The sequence below is a fragment of the Antrostomus carolinensis genome, unplaced genomic scaffold, assembly GCF_000700745.2.
Source record: "Antrostomus carolinensis isolate BGI_N321 unplaced genomic scaffold, ASM70074v2 scaffold8050, whole genome shotgun sequence".
NCBI classification, from domain to species: Eukaryota; Metazoa; Chordata; class Aves; order Caprimulgiformes; family Caprimulgidae; genus Antrostomus; species Antrostomus carolinensis.
Window position 1 is genome coordinate 35,132 of NW_010289030.1, and position 19,481 is coordinate 54,612.

The following is a 19,481-nucleotide window of genomic DNA, read 5'->3' on the forward strand; positions in this document are numbered from 1 at the left end:
ACTTTGACAAACCCATAGAAGAATTATGTTATTTTCAGTGCTGAGTGTGGGAGGTTGTCTGTTTTCTGATAGTATTAAAGCCTACATTTTTTGGCAGAGACTGTTTATAAGCACCTAATTTCAAAAAAAATTTGAGCTTTCCTTGCGTGGACAGCATCTCAATCAGGTTCTTAGAAGAGAAACTCCAAACCTCTCATTCTCTCCCCACTCAAACAACAGCAGAAAAACTTCTGTTTCCATTTGGTGAGTTGCCTGTCATCACCAATAGCCTAAATCTTGTCGCTGCTTCTTGATACCATGGGTTCTGTAATATTGTATAATGCACTTTTCATTCATCCTCTCCTTGCCTGATCTTCTATTTCCTTGGCCAAGTTTAGAGGAGAAAGACAGAGAAAGGATGCCACAATAGATGGCCAAGAAAGCCAATGGCATCCTGGCCTGTATCAGGAATAGTGTGGCCAGCAGGACAGGGAAATTCTTTTCCCCCTGTGCTTGGCACTGGTGAGGCCGCACCTCGAGTGCTGGATTCAGTTTTGGGCCCGTCACTACAAGAAGGTCATGGAGGTGCTGGAGCGTGTCCAGAGAAGGGCAACAGAGCTGGGGAAGGGTCTGGAGCACATCCTGTGAGGAGTGGCTAAGGGAACTGGGGTTCTTTAGCCTGGAGAAAAGGAGGCTGACAGGAGACCTTCTTGCTCTCTACAACTAGCTGAAAGGAGGGTGGAGAGAGGTGGGTGTCATCTCTTCTTCCAAGTAACAAGTGATAGGATGAGAGGAAATGGCCTCAAGTTGCAGCAAGGGCAGTTTAGATTGGATGTGAGGACGAATTTATTTTCTGAAAGGGTTCTCAGGCATTGGAAGGGGTTGCCCAGGGCAGTGGTGGAGTCCCCATCCCTGGAGGGATTGAAGAGTCGTGTAGACATAGTGCTGAGGGACATGGGTTAGTCGGGGACTTGTCAGTGTGAGGTTTGTGATTGGACTGAATAATCTTAAAGGTCTTTTCCAATCGAGGCAATTCGGTGATTCTTTGACTTATCTGCAAAACTTACAGAAATGAGGAGCTGGAGAACATGGGAAACTGTGTCCTTTTATTTGTTGTTTTATCCTGTAAGGTATGATGGCCATTTACTCTTACGTCTTCTGATTCCAATTCATTTGAATACTTACATCCAACTGAAGTTTAAGCAAATAGTTTTCTAGAGAAAAGGAGGACCTACTGGTGTAATGTGAAAATCTTTCTGCCTCCATAAAATTGACTTTGCGAGCTGCGGTTTACATACACAAGCCATTCACACACATGCAGGAAGTTTTCTTGACTTTTGCTAACGACAGTAAAGTCAATGAAATTAGAGAATAAATGATTCGTTGTAAATATTTAGTGAACTGTGACTAAGCACCTTTTAATAGAAAGTGTCAGTGTTTTAATTCCAGAGGCTAGACTGTTTATGAATAGTTATATTTTATAAGGTACTTTGTCATGGCTCGCGAGATATTTACAGCAAATCTTTTTTTAGTGATTTTTTTTTTTCATTAAGAAAACTCAGGAGAATTTCCTGAACATACAAAGCAGCCTCATGATTGCACAGTATGTCACTGAAAACAACTTTCCCTGCAATTTGTATTTCCTGCTATCTTGATGGACTGAGGTTTCAGGACTAGTTTTATTACCATACCTACCTTGGTAGATAATGCTTTTGTGGGAAAGGAGAAGAAAAACAGAGAGAAAATGTTAATGTAGTTCTAAAAACATATTTATACTCGTTACTTTTCTGTAACTGTCCAGACAGAAGCCAGAGAAAGTTTCTACCAGTCAAGATATACAAGTCAGGGGGGTTATGTTTAATTTATTTAAAAACTAAAAGAAAAGAAAATAACCCACTCCACTTTATTAATATTTTTTTTTTATTATTAACTTTTAAGCATTACCTGCTGCTCCCTGTCAAAGTGATGGAAGAACAGTAACCATTAGATGATGATTAAGCTTCTGGGGAAGAAAAGGGAGGAAAACCCTTGTACATGGCAGTGATTTTTCCATCCAGATTTGTGCAATTTTGTGTTTTACTCTGTCAGCCATTGATGAGCAAATTTAGTCTCCTTAAATCCTCCTTAAGCTGAGGTTTAGGAAGGCCCTCAGTTGCAGAGTCTTGGAAAGTGATTCAGTGAGACCGCTCTGCTGAAATCTTACAGACATCTAAAGCCAATAAGGGATTTAGTGTTTTCGAGGCATCAGGCAAAAGCTCTTGAGAATTGTCAAAAACCCCCTCTCTTGTCTGGAGGAGGAGGGAGGTGTTAGGAGCCTGAACTCTGCTGCATTTCAGGGGGTGGCAAGGACTCCCTTGAATACAGAAAATCCCCATTTCCAGGGACTGTTTTCCTAAATAAGAGTCACTCATACATAAGCATCGTTGTTAGAGTAGTTAGCAGAATTCAGAAACTAAATATTTAATTTATAACTTCTCTAATATTTAGTATATTTTTCCTTAAGGGTAATATAAAGCATGATTACATGATTAGGGATTCACTTCCCTCAGCTGTACCTTCACAAGCAGATTGGAGTCAGTGTAGTTTCATGGATAATTAAATAAGAATGAAAATTTTTAAAAGTATAAAAAGAGACTTTTCTTTGTTCAGCAAACATTCCCCATTTTATATTTTTTTCCATGTAATATTTAAGTTGTCTCCAATTGATTCGATGAGTCTCTTTCAATTAGTCAAAGGCAAGATGAAAGTGAGTAAATATGGATAAAGGCAGTGGAGGCTAACTGGGAAATTTATTTGAATCCTAGAAACTTTTTAGTTTTTTTAAAAGTAAATGTTAAAATAGCAGGTTATGTTAAAATGTTAAAATGTCAAAATTCTATCAGCTCATGGACAAATGTTTTTCGGAAGATTTTTTTGACTTTTTAGATTGCTGAGTTATCTCTGTAGACATATCTACTGTACCCGGTAATCTCCAGTTGCATTATAAAGCTAAGGTTTAAAAAATATATATAAACATGCAAAAATCAACACCAGCAATTTGACATATTTTTTAATCCCATTTATAGTTTGTCTGTGTCTTTTTTATAAGCTTAATCGGGAAAGTGCACGTGACTTCATGAGGTTTTTTATTTCTGCTTTTACTTCATAGCAAAAGGCCAGAAATTGCAACTTTCTTGTTTGTTCCTTTGTCTTCAGTGATAATAATGAATGTGTCAACAGAATTTTCCAAGAAAAAAAATAATAAATTGATCATTCCAGTGAAAAAAGAAATAGAGGTGTTAAGACTGTGGCTCTTGGGTGGGTTCCCCCACCACCTCTTTGTAAGGAGATTGACTTGTGCGTCTTCTCCCATACCTGGCTGTAAAGATCTCCTCCCACTGGCTGCTGAATATCACTTCTGTTGCCATTCCTGGTAACCACACTAATTGCTTACATGGAAAAGGAATATTAGGAAAATATTAAGTGAAGCTAAAAATACATTAAATATGATATAGCAGCTGGAAACAGGGAAAGCCAGCACCTACCACCAGCCAGATCTCCACGGACCACCAGCAAAGTGCTCCGGGGGCCACTGCAACCATGCAACCACATAACGTGCTTTGGAACATTTACATCAAATATCACCTCCTGCTTTTTACCTTGACCTCAGAAGACTTCCCCAACGAATGATAAACAATAAACTTACATAGTGTGCCCGAGAGACTTAGGTTCTAAATAACCTCTGTATGATGCCACACATTTTCGAGGAAGCAGAGCTTACCGTAGACCACACAAATCTCAGCCACGAGCACCATTGCTTGTGTGCTGAGAGATGCCAAGCTGGAGCTCTAAGAAGTAAGGACTGTGCCTGGATATAGAAGCACAGTCAGGATATTTTTTTTCTTTTTTTTTTTCTTTTTTTTTTAAAAAAAAAAGAGAATACTTCAGCGTTTTGTGGCTGCCCGCTCCGTGGCACCCGGGGTGTCCCGGAGCACGGCTCCTGCTCTCTCTTCTCCAGCTCCGAAACTGAAAGGAAGGAAATAAGCAGTGTTCAATAACTGCAGCACGAAGGGAGACATTAATTACTTTCCTGTAAAATCATTCTGATACCAAAAATTAGATTTGCTTTTGCCTCTGAGGTGTGTGATTCAGTGAAGCCACAGCTTTTCTTGGAGAATTCGGTCTTTCCTTGGCTCCTAAGGAGGAAGAGAAAGGGAATGATGGGGTGCTCAATACCATTCCCTCAAGTGTGGCAATTATGTGTGTTAGAGATTAATTCTGATTTGGGGGGTTTAGTTCTTTTCAAAAACTGCTTGCCACTGAGCACTGGTAGGTATTGGTTAGGATGCTGCACGTGTACTTATTTTCTTCAAGAATTTTTTCTTCTGCAATCATAGAAATGTGCTCTAAGTAATTGGAAGTGATTATTGGAATGACTATTGGACTCTCTAGTGTGCTTTTTTATTTTGCTAGCTTATCTGTTTTAATAAATAAGCAAAATAGGATTTTACCTGATAAGACTTCATTTTATGTTCTGTAGATACAGATAAGAAAGGAAAAAGTACAGTATCCATGATAATGATTTTCTTTGTTAACTCGTGCTGGGCATAACGCTGGGTGGATTGTGTATTAAAAAAAAAAAAGAAAAAAATAACTTTTTAATTTTGCCCCTACTTAAAGCAACCTGAAATTTTAAAATTAAAACTATAGTTTCATATTAAGATATTAATTCAATCTAACTATAATTTTATAGTAAATTCACTCCAAATTACCATTTTGCCTGAATGAGCACAGCTCATGTTTGTCAGTTTTTTATTGAGAAAGGTCAGAATATACAATCTTATTAAAAAAAAACAACTATACAAATTTGAATAGATACCAAGCTGTCTTTTACATTGAACCTGTTTGATTTATAATAACGTGAAGTAATTACCTAGGCTTTTCTTACATGTGCCATTCTGTCGAGCCCTACGAGGGTAATTCTTGTCCCCTTTTTTTGTCTTTTATTCTTGACTCATAGCTTGTCCTGCTGCACTATAACTTTGGATCCTTCTTTTTAGCATTCTTATTATATTATTATTAAACAGACAGTACATTTTTATTGGAAAAAAGCAAAACAATTTATTTTGCAAAATCTAAGCAAGCTGTTTCTTACTGCCTTTTGATCATCTCTGCACTCAAAGTGACTGTTTAATAATTTTCATGCTCAAGGGGGTCAGTGTAGCCTGTTGCTTCTGTGTGCACCCTCGTTCCTAAGTCTTGGGAGGGACCTGGGGTAAAAGAATATATATATATAATATATGTATATATATAATATATGTATATATACACACACAGTGTCATTTGGACTTGTGGAAAAACAGAGGTTTGATCTATAGATTGTGTATACAGGAATATAATTTGCCAGTGTTTTAACCCTTTCATTTTTGTGAGTTTTTTGGTTTGTTATTGTTATTTTGTTTTTTTTTCTTTTTTTTTTTTTTTTTTTTAACTGCACCAGATGCCAGAGAGGGGGTTGTGTTTGGTTTGGGGTTATTTTGGTTTTTTTGTTGTTGTTTTTTTAAAAAAAAATCCCATATAGTTCATTAAACAATATATTATGTCAGTAATAAAATGAAAAAAATAACTGGTGTTTTTAATGAGACATTAATTGTCTAAGTGATGATTTAGTATCTGTGCTCTGTATGATTGCTAGAGAGCACATTTTGGACAAAATGAAAAACCAAAGTGTAATTAGTAGACACAGATGTGGTCATCTTCCAAAGTTCTTGCTTTTGTTTTTGTTGTAGCAAGTAGATCAGGACTAGGGTGACTGTAAAACATCAATATTTTATAAAACTCTTCTTTTCTCCTTCCAAAAATTCTGCCAAATTGTACTTAAATGAAGTCTTCTGAGGGAAAAGCCTGTAAGAGTTCTTTACTATAAATACATTTTTGTGATTTTAAGAAGAATGGGGTATTTATAATGGATTGAACCAGAGCTTCTCTGCTCTGTGTTATCTTTATAATGTTTGCCATAAAGTGCTTCCAGGCGACATCTTGACTTCTGTAATTTTTTTCTTCCTTTTCGTTGGTGCCTGGAACAGATTATTGTGGGTTATAACATTTTAAAACATTTAAGTAATCCATTTGAAAGCAGGAAAAAGAGAGCACCATTGATATGAAATTGCACTGACTTTCCAGAAAAGATTTTATCACAGAACTTCCAGTTTTGCACTCCAGAGAGAAGGTTGCATAGTTTGATTTCTGAAATAAAATACATTTGTAAAGCATTGTCTTTTTCAGTGAAATTGATGTATTTTAGAGCAGAATTTTACTTTCAGAAAAAAATTAGAATCAGTGTGTTCACTGTATTCTGAAGCTAAACCTAAATTCAATCCAACTATTCTAAAGAATTATTCTATATTTTAATTATATTTAAATTGTGCATTTTTTCTTCTTAGAGGAAATATTCTATTTGTACCTCCTGAGGAAATAATTTCTATTTCTATTTTTCACTCACAGGTTCAGTGATAACATGGAGTAACTACTGTAACAGTACAGAGCGGGTTTGATTTTTGGGTAATTGGGAGCTTGTGGTGCTTCATTGACTGCCATGCTCCTAAGTTGTTAACAGTAATTTAAAGAATAGATGATGATTTCATATGATCTATGAACCCCTGATGATCCAAAAGTCAAATAAGTATATTACAGCACTTTTGTTAATATATAATAGCTTAAAAAAAATCTGGAGATACTGCAAATATTAATTTCAAAGTTAGGTTTTACAATGTTCGTGAGAAATGCTGAGATTGTAACACTCTTTTGGTCTCAAATAGTTCCATGTTTTTGAGGTAGATCATGTTTTTTGACACCTCTTTATATTTCTCCCCATTATTACATTGACTGCTGTAACATCTACCTGACACAAGTCCTACAAGGATGAATAATAAGAATACAGGCTCTTTACATGCATAGGTGAACTTTTCATATAATTTTTGTTTACTATTAAAATTAAATCTAATTTACTAATTTACTATTAAAATAAATCTAATTTGCAAAGCCTGATTTGTCAGTAGAGCACTTGTTACCACCCGGCAATGGGAGGCACAGGGGAATAATTGTTGCTTTTTCAGCACAGACCAGCTGTGGACAAGTTGCTTCCCTTCTCCAGGCGTTGACTTCAGGAAGGGCAGTAAAATAAAAAAACCCTGACGTTATAAAATGTGTTAAAATCTGATAAGGAAGTGTGTTATTTGAGAATTGGATGTAATCATCATTATTTAACACCCAAAGATCTCATTCATAAAATTATGATGTGAATTTTTAAAATGATGAAAAATACTCTTGACGTTTTGGAGAACATAAAAAGAATAATATTATTTCTCTAAAAATTAGCATAAAGCATTCGTCCTCGCTTATATTTTGTATCCTGTGGATTAGTTTAAATTGTCTTGTGGTTTTAATCTAGATTTAAAATAGCTAGGGATTTCCACATTTGGTTAACACTTATAATGTATATATACAGTGTAATGATGTTTTGACTTCCTGTTCTCCTCATCACTTTTTCGCCCTGTCCTCATGAGAGCAGACTGAGAATTCATCTCTCTTGGCTTTGTTAAATTCCATTTGTGTTTGAGTAGATTGTTGATGAACTTTTTCCTAGAGCAGAAATGACTGATCATAGTCCAGTCTGCGTAGTCTAGAAAGACAGTTGTCTCATTTATTTCCTGAAAAACCGAAACCCTTTGTGAATGAGCGAATGGAACATATTATGTTATACAACTGGAATAAATTATATCTTTTTCCTTTGCCAGTCATAAAGATTTGTAAGATTAATTTACGTTTAAGACACTTAACTGTTAGAGTTTGATATACAATGGTATTGAAAAGGGTTCTTGCCACAGCTTTGTGTTGGGATAAAACTGCTGATTTTCAGCAGTTAGAAAGTGTTTACAATAGAATAAGAGAAAAAAAAAACCCAGACAAACCAGGGTGAAGTCTATTGTTTTTTGTTAATAAGAAAAACTTAAAAGCATTTTTATGACATAACTGCCCATATTCTAGCATTTACTTATTTTACAATATCACACTCATTCTCAACTCATGGGTATTGCACTTATGGCAATTTACAAAGAGCAACCAAGTTATTTCAGTGAAACCTTCTGTCGAAAGGTTGATCTGCAGAGCTTTAAAACTTAGAAAATTAGGTTTTGATGGAATTTAGACATATTTACCCTGAAAGAGATGTAGCTATGAATAGTTTGTTGGAAGTAAACCCATATAGGATCTTGCATCAAAATTGACAACAGTTTGCATATTGACAGTTCATAAAGTTATAGACCATGGGAGAGGAAAAATATTTTAAAAACAGTTTACTCAAATGCATTTTCTGAATTGTGTTTTTATATACATGAATTCATTTTTCGTGTCTTAACTGTAGTCATAAAAATTTAAGTGTGGGTAATCGTATAACACTTTCTGTTTGAAATCAGAGTTTAATTTCCATGTTTATTCTTCTAATAACATAATATACAGTATTCTGCTTTGATTTTATGTATGATATTGCTCATGAAGAGAACTCAAGGCAACTGGGGGAAGTCCCTGAGAAGTGGAAGAAAACAAGTGCCATTTTTGTCTCAAAAAAGGCCAAGAAGGAGGATCTGGGGAATGACAGACCAGTCATCCTCACCTTGATCCCTGGGCAGATCATCCTAGAAACCATTTCTGAGTCTGTTAAGGATAAGAAGGTGATTTGGAGTTGCCAACATGGATATACAAAGGGGAAATAATGTGTGACCAACCTGATAGGCTTCTGTGATGAAATAACTGGTGCAGTGTATGAGAGAAGAGCAGTGAATGCTGTTTGCCTTGACTTCAGCAAGGCTTTTGACACTATCTCCTATAACACCCTGATATACAAGAGGATGAAGTAGATAAATGGATGGACATTGAGGCAGATTGAAAACTGGCTGAAGGGCTGGGTTCAAAGGGTTGATATCAGCAGCATGAAGTCCATCTGGATGCCAGTTACTCATGGTATACCCCAGGGATTGATCCTGGTGTCAGTACTCTCTAATGTCTTCATTAGTGGCCTGAATGATGGAAGGTGATGCACCCACAACAAGTTTGTGGATGATACAAAACTGGGAGGAGATTGATAGACCAGATGGATGTACTGCCATTCAGAAGGACCTCCGTAGGCTGGAGAAATGGGCCAACAGGAACCTCATAAAATTCCACAAAGGGAAATCTGAAATCATGCACCTGCGGAGAAATAACCTGACGCACCAGAACAGGCTGAAGTCTGGCCATCTGGAAAGCAGGTTTGCAGAGAAGGTCATGAGAGGTCCTGGTGGACACTGAGTTGGACATGTGCCAACAATGCGCTCTTGTGGTAGCATCCTGGGCTGCATTAGGCAGGCTGTTGACAGCAGGTGAGGGACGTGATTCTTCTCCTTTGTTCAGCACTGATGAGGCTCATATGGAATGCTGGGTCCATTGCTGGAATCTTTAGTACAAGAGAGATATGGAAATACTGGACCAAGTCTAGTGAAGGTCCACTAAAATGATTAGGGGATTAGAACATCTCTCATACAAGGAGAGGCTTGTGAGAGCTGGGACTGTTCTGCCTGAAGAAGAGGAGGATCAGGGAGATCTTATCAATGTCTATAAATAACTGATGGGGGACAGGAAAGATGATAGAGACAGGCTTTTTTTCAGTGGTGGCCAGTGACAGGACAAGAGGCAGTGAGCACAGATGGAAATACAGCAAATTCCACTTAAAGAAAAAACTTTTACTCTGAGGGTGGCCAAACGTGGGAACAGGCTGTGCAGAGAGGTTGTGGGGCATCCATCCCTGGAGATACTAAAAACCCTGTCACAGGCTGGAGCAAACTTCTTTAAGCAGGAGGATTGGACTAGTTATCTCCGTATGTCCCTTTCTACCTCACCTGTTCTGTAATTCATGGAGTAGCAGTAGTATTTCTTTCCCTTTTTTTCCCCTTCTGTCCTGCAATGCAGTCATTTTCCAGGTATGAGTATGAATTTAAGGCAAAAATTGGATACAAATGTCTTACTGCACATACAGTGTATTTAAAGGAACATTCACAATAGTTACCCTTTTTAAAGGGGAAGATTTAGGATATTTTTTTGGTTTCCACAAGTTATTAAAACAATTTCAATCTCAGCTTAAGAACATGATTCAGAAGGTTCATTCTTAAAAAAAAACACTTTATTGAATCAAGACAGAGTGGCCTCCCATGGAGTTGGAAGACTTTAGCATCTCTGAAATTAATTCCCTGAAGATTTCATGTTGTTCTTGACTTGCGGTGACATCACTGAGGACAAGATTTGTCTTTATGTGAGAAGAATAAGACTTTTCATTTGGCAAGATGCAAGACATTGTTAATCTTACTGTGTGGCAGACCTTACAGTTTAAAAAACTCATTGTGTAAACAAGCTACTTCCATTTTAGGGTAAACAAAGTTGTTCTTATGAAAGTCTTGTCTTGTTTAGATCTTACCTCAGTGGGGCAGTGAACGTGACTGATGCCTTTGGATGTTGCTTTCCACTGTAGTAATTGAGAAGTATCTGTAGTGAAGACCATTAAGTAAGCATTACTATGTTTTCAGTAAGCTCAAAATAATTCTTAATTATGAAGTCTCTTCCTGGTTTTAGAATTTTAATAATTATAAGCATCAAGGAAGCTTATTTCAGACTCCAGATACAAAGTTCCAACAACCAGTTAGTTGCAGATACATACCATTTTAGAACGTGATCATATCTCATTTTAAGTATTTTAAGTCACATAATCAAGATTTCTTTTGCGTACTTGTTTAATATCACAAGATCCTCCAGTTCTTGGTTAAGCTTAGTTTTCAGTATTTCCAGCAGTGAAAATTTTGTTCCTTCTGAGATAATTACAGAGGCTTTTAGCTTTTGTTTTCAGATGTTTTCCTTCTAATTTGCTCTAAATATTCCTTTTCTAAACTTTATCCCATTACTTGCCACTATGTACTTTTGAATAATTAAATAGTATTATGTAATGTTTCTCTTTTTGTTGTTTATGCCTTTCCAATATCTGCAGACATCATCAAGGATTAATTTTATATTGAAAAAAACCCATTTTATAGCTGGCATTTCCGTTTCTTCCTGTGCTTGCTGTTTTCACTGCCATACAGATTTTGGAAAAAAACATTTTCCTTTAAGCTGAGTTCCTTTTTGTAAAGTTTCAATAATTTAGTAATTTAGGACAATTCCCCTCAGTGCTGAGAGCAGATTCATTTAGGACAGTGGTAAATGCTCCCAACAAGTCATAAGTCCTGGAGAAATGAACTCTCCCATTTGATCCCTTTCTCCTGATAGACCAAATGACTGCTTGGTCTAATTCTCCCAAAAACATCTTGGCACATGCAGTGCAGTTTACCTTGGTCTTGCCCAGAGTGGGTGATCTGCTCAGTAGGGCTATAACCTATGCACAGGAGTTGGATTTACAGAGCCCTGGAGCCACAACAGTGTAAAGTGCAAGGAGGTTATTTAAAAGTTGCCACACAAGTGATTACTGAGGTCAGTTGTATGAAGTTTAGCAAGGCCAAGTGCAAGGTCCTGCACTTCAGTTACAACAACCCCATGCAACGCTACAGGCTTGGGGAAGAGTGGCTGGAAACCTGCCTGGCAGAAAAGCACCTGGGAGTTGCTGGTTGGCAGCTGGCTGAACATGAGCCAGCAGTGTGCACAGGTGGCCAGGGAGGCCAACAGCATCCTGGCCTGCATCAGAAACAGTGTGGCCAGCAGGTGTAAGGAAGTGATTGTGCCCTTGTACTTGGCACTGGTGAGACCACACCTCGAGTACTGTGTCCAGTTTTGGGCCCCTCACTACAAGAAGGACATGGAGGTGCTGGAGCGTGTCCAGAGAAGGGCAACGGAGCTGGGGAAGGGTCTGGAGCACAAGTGTGATGAGGAGTGGCTGAGGGAACTGGCGTTGTTTAGTCTAGAGAAAAGGAGGCTGAGGGGAGACCTGGCTCTCTACAGCTATGTGAAAGGAGATGGTAGCAAGGTGGGTGTTTGTCTCTTCTCCCAAGTAACAAACGATAGGACAAGACAACATGTCCTCAAGTTGCACCAAGGGCAGTTTAGATTGGTTATGAGGAAGAATTTCTTCATTGAAAGGGTTGTCAAGCATTGGAACAGGCTGCATAGGGAAGCAGTTGTGTCCCCATCCCTGGAGGTATTTAAAAGTCGTGTAGATGTTGCACTTAGGGACATGGTTTAGTGGGCGTGGTGGTGATGGGTTGACGATTGGACTTGCTGATCTAAGAGGTCTTTTCCAACCTTAATGATTCTTTGATTCTATGATGTACCAAACCTCACAAGACAATCTGAATCTCCAAGAACTGCTTCTTGCAAAATAGTAGTATTTTCTTTCAAGTTTACCCACTAGAGGTTTTGGCAGAAAAAATGTGGAAAATAACCCTAATTATTGTAATATCTGTATTAAAATTGCTGTAGGTTCTGAATGCTTGTTTTTATTGTAACTTAAACATGATTTTTCTAAACTCTAAAGAAAAACCTAACACAGCTACAACTGGCAGTTTGACTTTATATCTCATACTTACACTAAATCCTGGTGAAGAACTATGTTGTGTGATGTATGAAAACTATGTAAACTTGGTTTCATTAATCCAAGCAGATAAATATATTAACAATGAAGTCTGGTTGGAATTAAGATTACCTTTTCTTTTTAAATTGGCTTTGGTGGAAGTTACCTGAGGAGCAGATAAACATATAAATAGTATAATTATAAAATAAATTTATAAATATAAATTCCAGTGCTTTTTCAGATAGCGCTGGTAGAACGCGCTAGTTAATTAACATAAATCAATACTTTAAATTGTTCCTTTTTTCATTAAGCTAAGGCAGTAAGCAAGCAAGGTTATTTAATTTTTAAATTAATATCCCTTTACTGAGTTCCTTGATGGTATGAGGAAGGAATGATGTCTATAAACCAACAATCTGTCACCTCATCTCTCTCTGATAAAACATATCTTAACGTAAAACAGGAATACTTTTGAGACCTCATGGTTTATACTTCTTTCCCCTATGGCAGTCATCGTTTTACTTTGGGCAATTTCTTCCTCCAGGATTTTGTTCCTTCTTTCCTCTTCCACTCTCTGTACAATGTGTCCTCCTGTGTGTGTGTCTAATCAATTTTCTGGTTTGGCACCAGTTGTCTCTTTCCTTTCAGACTCTACTTTTGGCTAATTTGTTCAGCAACAGCCGTGGCAAACAAAATGAAAAGAGAAGAGCTAGATTTAGCTTTTGAGACTTTGAAAAAGGTACTATCCTTATCTTATTTTTTCTTTGACATCTATTGCAATGACAGGTTCATTCCCATGCTCATCAGAAAGAAACCTGTAGTTTCCTCATTTTCTGTCATCTAAGGGATCGGATCTCCATATTTTTATCTTCGTTTTCATAGTCAGGGTCTTATGACACCAAATGGAATTACTTCAACATGTTGTATTACTGATTTTCCAAAGTTTAGTGATTTTTAGTGATTTGCAGTGCTTATCCTTCTGATATTTGAATTTCTGGAAGTTTTCTGGATGCTCTTGTGCTCAGTACTGCAAAACTGATTTTCTTTCCCACCACCTGGCTGTCAGGTCTATAATAATTGACATATTTAGGAGGACACTGTATGGATGAAAACATATCTGAGAATTAATATGCTGTATATTCCAAATGCATTCCTGCCAAACAGCTGACAGAAATTTACTGTGTATTCTTTCAATACTGAGAAGACATGAGCCCAGATATTATCCAATCCAAATGTATCTAGTAGTTGATGGGTCCTCTGTGATTTTATGGGATCCTTGCCTGGTTTTAGATTTGTAACAGTGAATTATCTGGTTCTGTATGTGGTGAGCAATTATATCTCGATCCTGTTCTGCTTGGTAGGTCAGTTTAACGTGTAGGGTGGGAATCAGCTTGTTGATACAGACACCCAGGTTCAGATGTCAGCAAGTAGTTGTCTGTGTGTGAGTTAAGTCTCTAGGTTCCTATAATGTGTTGTCTGAGCACCTTCCAAACTCCTTTGCTTTCTTTTGAATCTCCTCAGTATATTTCTGTGTATGCAAATATTTTTCCCTGTGCAAATACTCACTTTCACAGACACACCCAGCCTGAAGTCTGATAGAATCATAGAATGGTTTGGGCTGGAAGGGACCTTAAAGATCATCCAGTTCCACCCCCCCTGCCATCAGCAGGGACACCTTCCACTAGACCACGTTGCTCAAAGCCTCATCCAGCCTGGCCTTCAACACTTCCAGGGAGGAGCAGCCACAACTTCCTTGGGCAACCTGTTCCAGTGTCTGACCACCCTCACAGTGAAGAACTTCTTCCTAATATCTAATCTAAACCTCCCCTCTTTCAGCTTAAAGCCTTTTCCCCTTGTTTTGTCATTAACTGCCCGTATGAAAAGTCCTTCCCCAGCTTTCTTGTAGCCCCTTCAGGTACTGGGAGGCCGCTATAAGATCTCCCTGAAACCTTCTCTTTTCCAGGCTGAACAGCCCCAACTCTCTCAGCCTGTCCTCATAGGAGAGGTGTTCCAGCCCTCGGATCATCCTGGTGGCCTTCTCTGGACTTGTTCTAGCTGCTTCATGTCTCTCTTGTTCAATGTGTGTCCTAAGTTAGGAGCTGTCAAATCCAGTAGCATCAAGCTCAGTCATTCAATGCTGAAGTGCCTCAGTCCTCATGTGTCTCATCTGAGACACAGATGAAAATGGGTCTCTTGAACAAGACCTGAGCCCCACAGTCTGCCCAGCAGCTGGTGTGGACCTCCTGGTCCAGTAACCAATTCACAGGATTCTGAGAGGAGACCTCATTACAGTCTATAGCTTCCTCACCAGGGGAAGACGAGGGGCAGGTGCTGATGTCTTCTCTCTGGTGACCAATGATAGGAGCAGAGGAAATGGCAGGAAGATGTGGCAGGGGAGGGTGAGGTTGGCCATGAGGAAAAGGTTCTTCACCCAGAGGGTGGTGGAGCACTGAAACAGGCTCCCCGGGGAGGTGCTCATGGCACCAAGCCTGACAAGATTCCAGAAGCATTTGGCCAAGGCCCTCAGGGACATGGTCTGAATCTTGGGATTGTCCTGTGCAGGGACAGGAGTTGGACTGATATTCCTTGTGGGTCCCTTCCAACTCACAACATTCTGTGATTCTATGACTCTCTCCACTATCCAGCCCGGATTTTTGACCACTTTGATATGTGGTTCCTAAACCTCTTATCCTACTTGTGAGCTACACTCCCACATACAGAATGTGCACCCAGTCAGGTCTCTCCTGTTGCTGGCACTGCAGGCACATAGATCCCTGTGAGGCACAGTACTGCTCCAGCTGCAGACAGGAGCAAATAAATACCTCTGTGCTGAGGACAAAAGTATCTGCTTGCCCTGTGTGAGATGCATTAAAACCCCCCTCAAGTCTGGAGGTCCCATCTCTGCTGCTGCAAATTCTTGATGTAGATAGAAACAGAAAGGGAAAATTGTTGGGGATTTCTAGAAAAGAAAAAAAAAAAAAAAAGGGGTATTTCCCACCAGTCAACCTCACTGCTTTTATACTTTTTGTAGGTTAGAGTCATCAAATTTATTCGAGGTGGTAAATTCCACATGAGTTGGGGCAGCTTTGTTATGGTATGAACTCAATAGAAGCCCCAGTAAGGGAAACTATTTATTCTAGCTTAGTGCACTCCCAGCCACCCTGGTTATACTTCCTTTCTGGCCAGGACAGCTTTTCAAGGTTGTGGAGGATGGGAGATTGCAGCAGCTTTCTGTCTCCACAGTCTACTTTCCTGGTGGTCTGGCCACCTGGAGAGCTCTGCATTGGGTTTTTTGAAGCAAGTCTATGCTGTGCCTGGCCCAATACCTTTCTCAGGCATTTAAAACCCAAAGAAATGTAAAAAAAAAAAAAAAAAAAAAAAAAAAATTAAAAACAAAGTACTTTATCTATTTCTGTAGCTGCCCAAGCTTTTGAGGCAAGACCAAGAGATTTTTACAAATGTGGGTCCCTGCACCATGAGTAGCTGTTGTACCTTAGCATGTGCCAAGTGTGTGCGTGTGTCTTTACACATAGTATGCCATGATACTTCATGTAGGCATTTAGTGGCTTGGATATTTACCCCTTTTGATGAGTCTGGAAACATCAATACAGGAACTTAAATAAATTAGAAATAGAAGCTAAAAGTAAACAATAAAAAAGCTGCAACAGTCTTTTCTTTCTCCGTGCTACTATTTTAATCCTCTTGTGAAAATCCGGGTAAGTTTATCACCCCCTTGTAAAAATGTTTCCTTAAAACAGACAAACCTTTGAAATTGGATCTCCTAAGAAGGCTTTGTTATTCTATGACATGTCTAATGGGTAGAAGCTTCTATTACCAGGACAGTCTTCCGTATCGTTTTACTGTTTTGATGCACTGCTAATGTTATATTTTGATATATTTCCTCTTCAATATTTACCTGTGGGGAAGCAGCTCTTTTCTATTTTCAACAGAATTTTTATATGTTTCACAAGAAGACTTATTTATACTTCTAAGGAATGGAAGATTCTTTAAAAGGCTCTCTAATGAACCATTAAAAGCAAAGCACACGTGAAATGAAATTCATAAGTTACATTAAAACATCAAGTTCAGTTTAGTTTCCAGAATCATGGGCACCAAGTTTTGGTTTCCTTTTGGGTTTTTTTTTAGGGTTTTCTTTTGGTTCTTAACCTACCTTATATTCTGCAACTTGGCAAAAATCTGAGCCCCTTGACTCTTAGTTTAGTGTTTTTTCTGCTATGGAGAAGTGCAATGGCAAAAGTGAAGAAGAAAATGGAAGATTTTACTGCTTTAACAGCTTGTGCATTTGTAATTATTATCTTTGGTAGCAGAAAAAGATTTAAAATATTGTATTTGGAATCTTAAAGAATATTATCCTATAAGCTTGTTAGATTATAGAGCTGATGTCAAGAAACATCAAATGCTTTACAAATACAATTAGCAAATATCGAAGCTTTACCTTTTTTTTAGTGTCTAAAAAAATCCCGTATCCATTGCAAAGAAAAGGAAGCGGCTGTGGGTAGGTGTGGTGGTTTTTACTTTTTGCTGAAACCACCGCGCCAGTATCTAGTTTTCTGTGTATGGGAAAGAAGTCGGCAGAAGTTATGTGGGAAAACAGTGAAGGCAAACTGAGATAGAAATTACTTTTAAAAGTAGAAAGAGCGTGAGGAAGGAAGAAAGTAGGTGCATCTGGAACTTGATTTTCTATGTAATCAAGTAGTGCAGTTGATTTTGCATCTCTCTTCATGTGTCAGCATCAACTCTAACATGGTTGGATGAAGCTTTGAGCAACATGGTCTAGTGGAAGGTGTCCCTGCTGATGGCAGGGGGGTTGGAACTGGATGATCTTTAAGGGCCCTTCCAACCCAGACCATTCTATAATTTTATGACATATCCTTTCGCATCAGAATGGAATAAAAAGATATGGTATCTGTCTCGTCACGAATCAATGTGCTGCATCTTGATTGCATCTCTTCTGCTTCTTGTGCCGTTTAGGGAACTGATATTTACTTGTGAGAGAGACTTCTAGGCGCAGACAGGGAGAGCATCTCAACCTAGAGGCAGCATCCTGCCTCAAAGACAGATTTTTGTTCTTGTACTTTGTTGTCTTCGGAAAAGAAAACCAAAATCCTTTCATTTATGTATGTGGAATGCTTAGTAAAACTGTGAACAAAATAAATGTTCAAGATGATAATGTTGGCAACCAGGCATTTGCTACTCTCTTACATAGTTATTTTATTTTGCATTTTAAGTCTTAGAAAGAAAGAAAAAATACTTTTAAATATTAAAAGGCCAGTAAGTAAGAATGAACAACATATTATAGTTGTGATAACTGAATTCTGTTAGGTTTTATGTACTTTGTGTGATTAGAAAAAAAAAAATTTCCTGTTAATTTACATATGCACCTTACTTTAAAAAAAATACTTAAGTTTTATCTTATATGAGCACTTGATTTGAAACTGCAATGCTTTTAATATTATTTTACATTCCAGTGTAATATGTCAATAAATATTTCTATTTTATATGTATTTCCTATATCATATCCAGATACTTGCAGATTATAAAATATTTAATAGTATCTGGATTTTTTGCTGTGCTATGCTTATAGTCCTAGGAAGTCTCTGACATTATAATTCATGGACATGTGCACTCCTACATAATAGAGAAAAAGTTATTTGACTTCTACTGATTTTAGAGATGATGTAGAACACGTTATAAAACATGACCATCTCTTTAAGATGCAGATCCTCTCAACAAGAGAGATAAATTATAGGGAACAAATATGGAGTGTAATTTCCTCATGCTCTGACTAGTGTAGTACAGTGGGTTATGTTCAGGTGTCGTCCGAGTAGTTCTTATTGTGCTCTTAAATGTATAAAGCTGGAATTTAATATAATTAGAATTTAAAATACTGTGTTAAGAATACTGGATATAATTTCAATATTAGATAAAAGTAAAAATACCCTACTATATAACTCTTCAGTTGTTTATAGATAAAATATTGTTTTATTTTATTGTAGGATAGAAGAATGCTTTTGTAAGGAAATAATTGACATATTCAGTCACCTATGAAGATTTGAATCTTGCTTGTAAATAAAATTTCACTATTTTTTTAATAAACTCTACTGTTATTTTTGTCCTGTGCTATTTAATTTACAATAAATATATTTTATGTGCAAGTTTTCTTATTTTAAAAACTCAGGTTTAGGAGGAGAGAGAAAATTTTTTTGAGAAATGCCTTCAGGAAATATTGGAAAGGATATCAAGTTTTCTTTCACTGTAATGATGTAAGACTGAAATAGTGGGGGTTTTATTTTGATATGCATGTAACGATATTTTCAGTGAGCCAGAGTTGGGCCCCATTAAGGCCAATTAACAGCTTTAAATTTAAAAAATCATTTAGCCATAAGTCAGATACAGAGGGACAGAGCAACCAGTAAACCTTTGGAATTATTAATGACTTTGATTTCATGCGTTCCTTTGCTTTCATGAAACTTCCATTGCTGGATAATTTTATTTCAGAAATATTGTGCCTGTTTTGGGATACTGAAGTACAAATACCAGAATCCAGACCTGAGCTAGTTTGTTCTCATTGAGAGATTCAGCTTTCATGAAAGTTGTGACGTGCAGATGTCCAATCAACTGTAGACCATAGCTCTCTACCAGCCTTGCACTACATATAGTTGGTGGAGGAAATCAGATGAGCAAGTTTCCTGAAGTAATTTATTAATGACTCTGGCTGATTCTAGGAAACCAAGGGGGTTTGCTGTCACAGAGGGAGAGGTGTGGATATGTGAGGCAATTGATGTGGTAAGAGGAGTATCCCATTTTTTCCAGAGCTCTCTTATCACTTCTTTATCCCATCATGGTCGTGTTTCTCAGGTCCTTCATGCATGGGTAGCATGACAAAATTTTATGTGTACTATGAGAATGTTTGAACCAGTTCTTG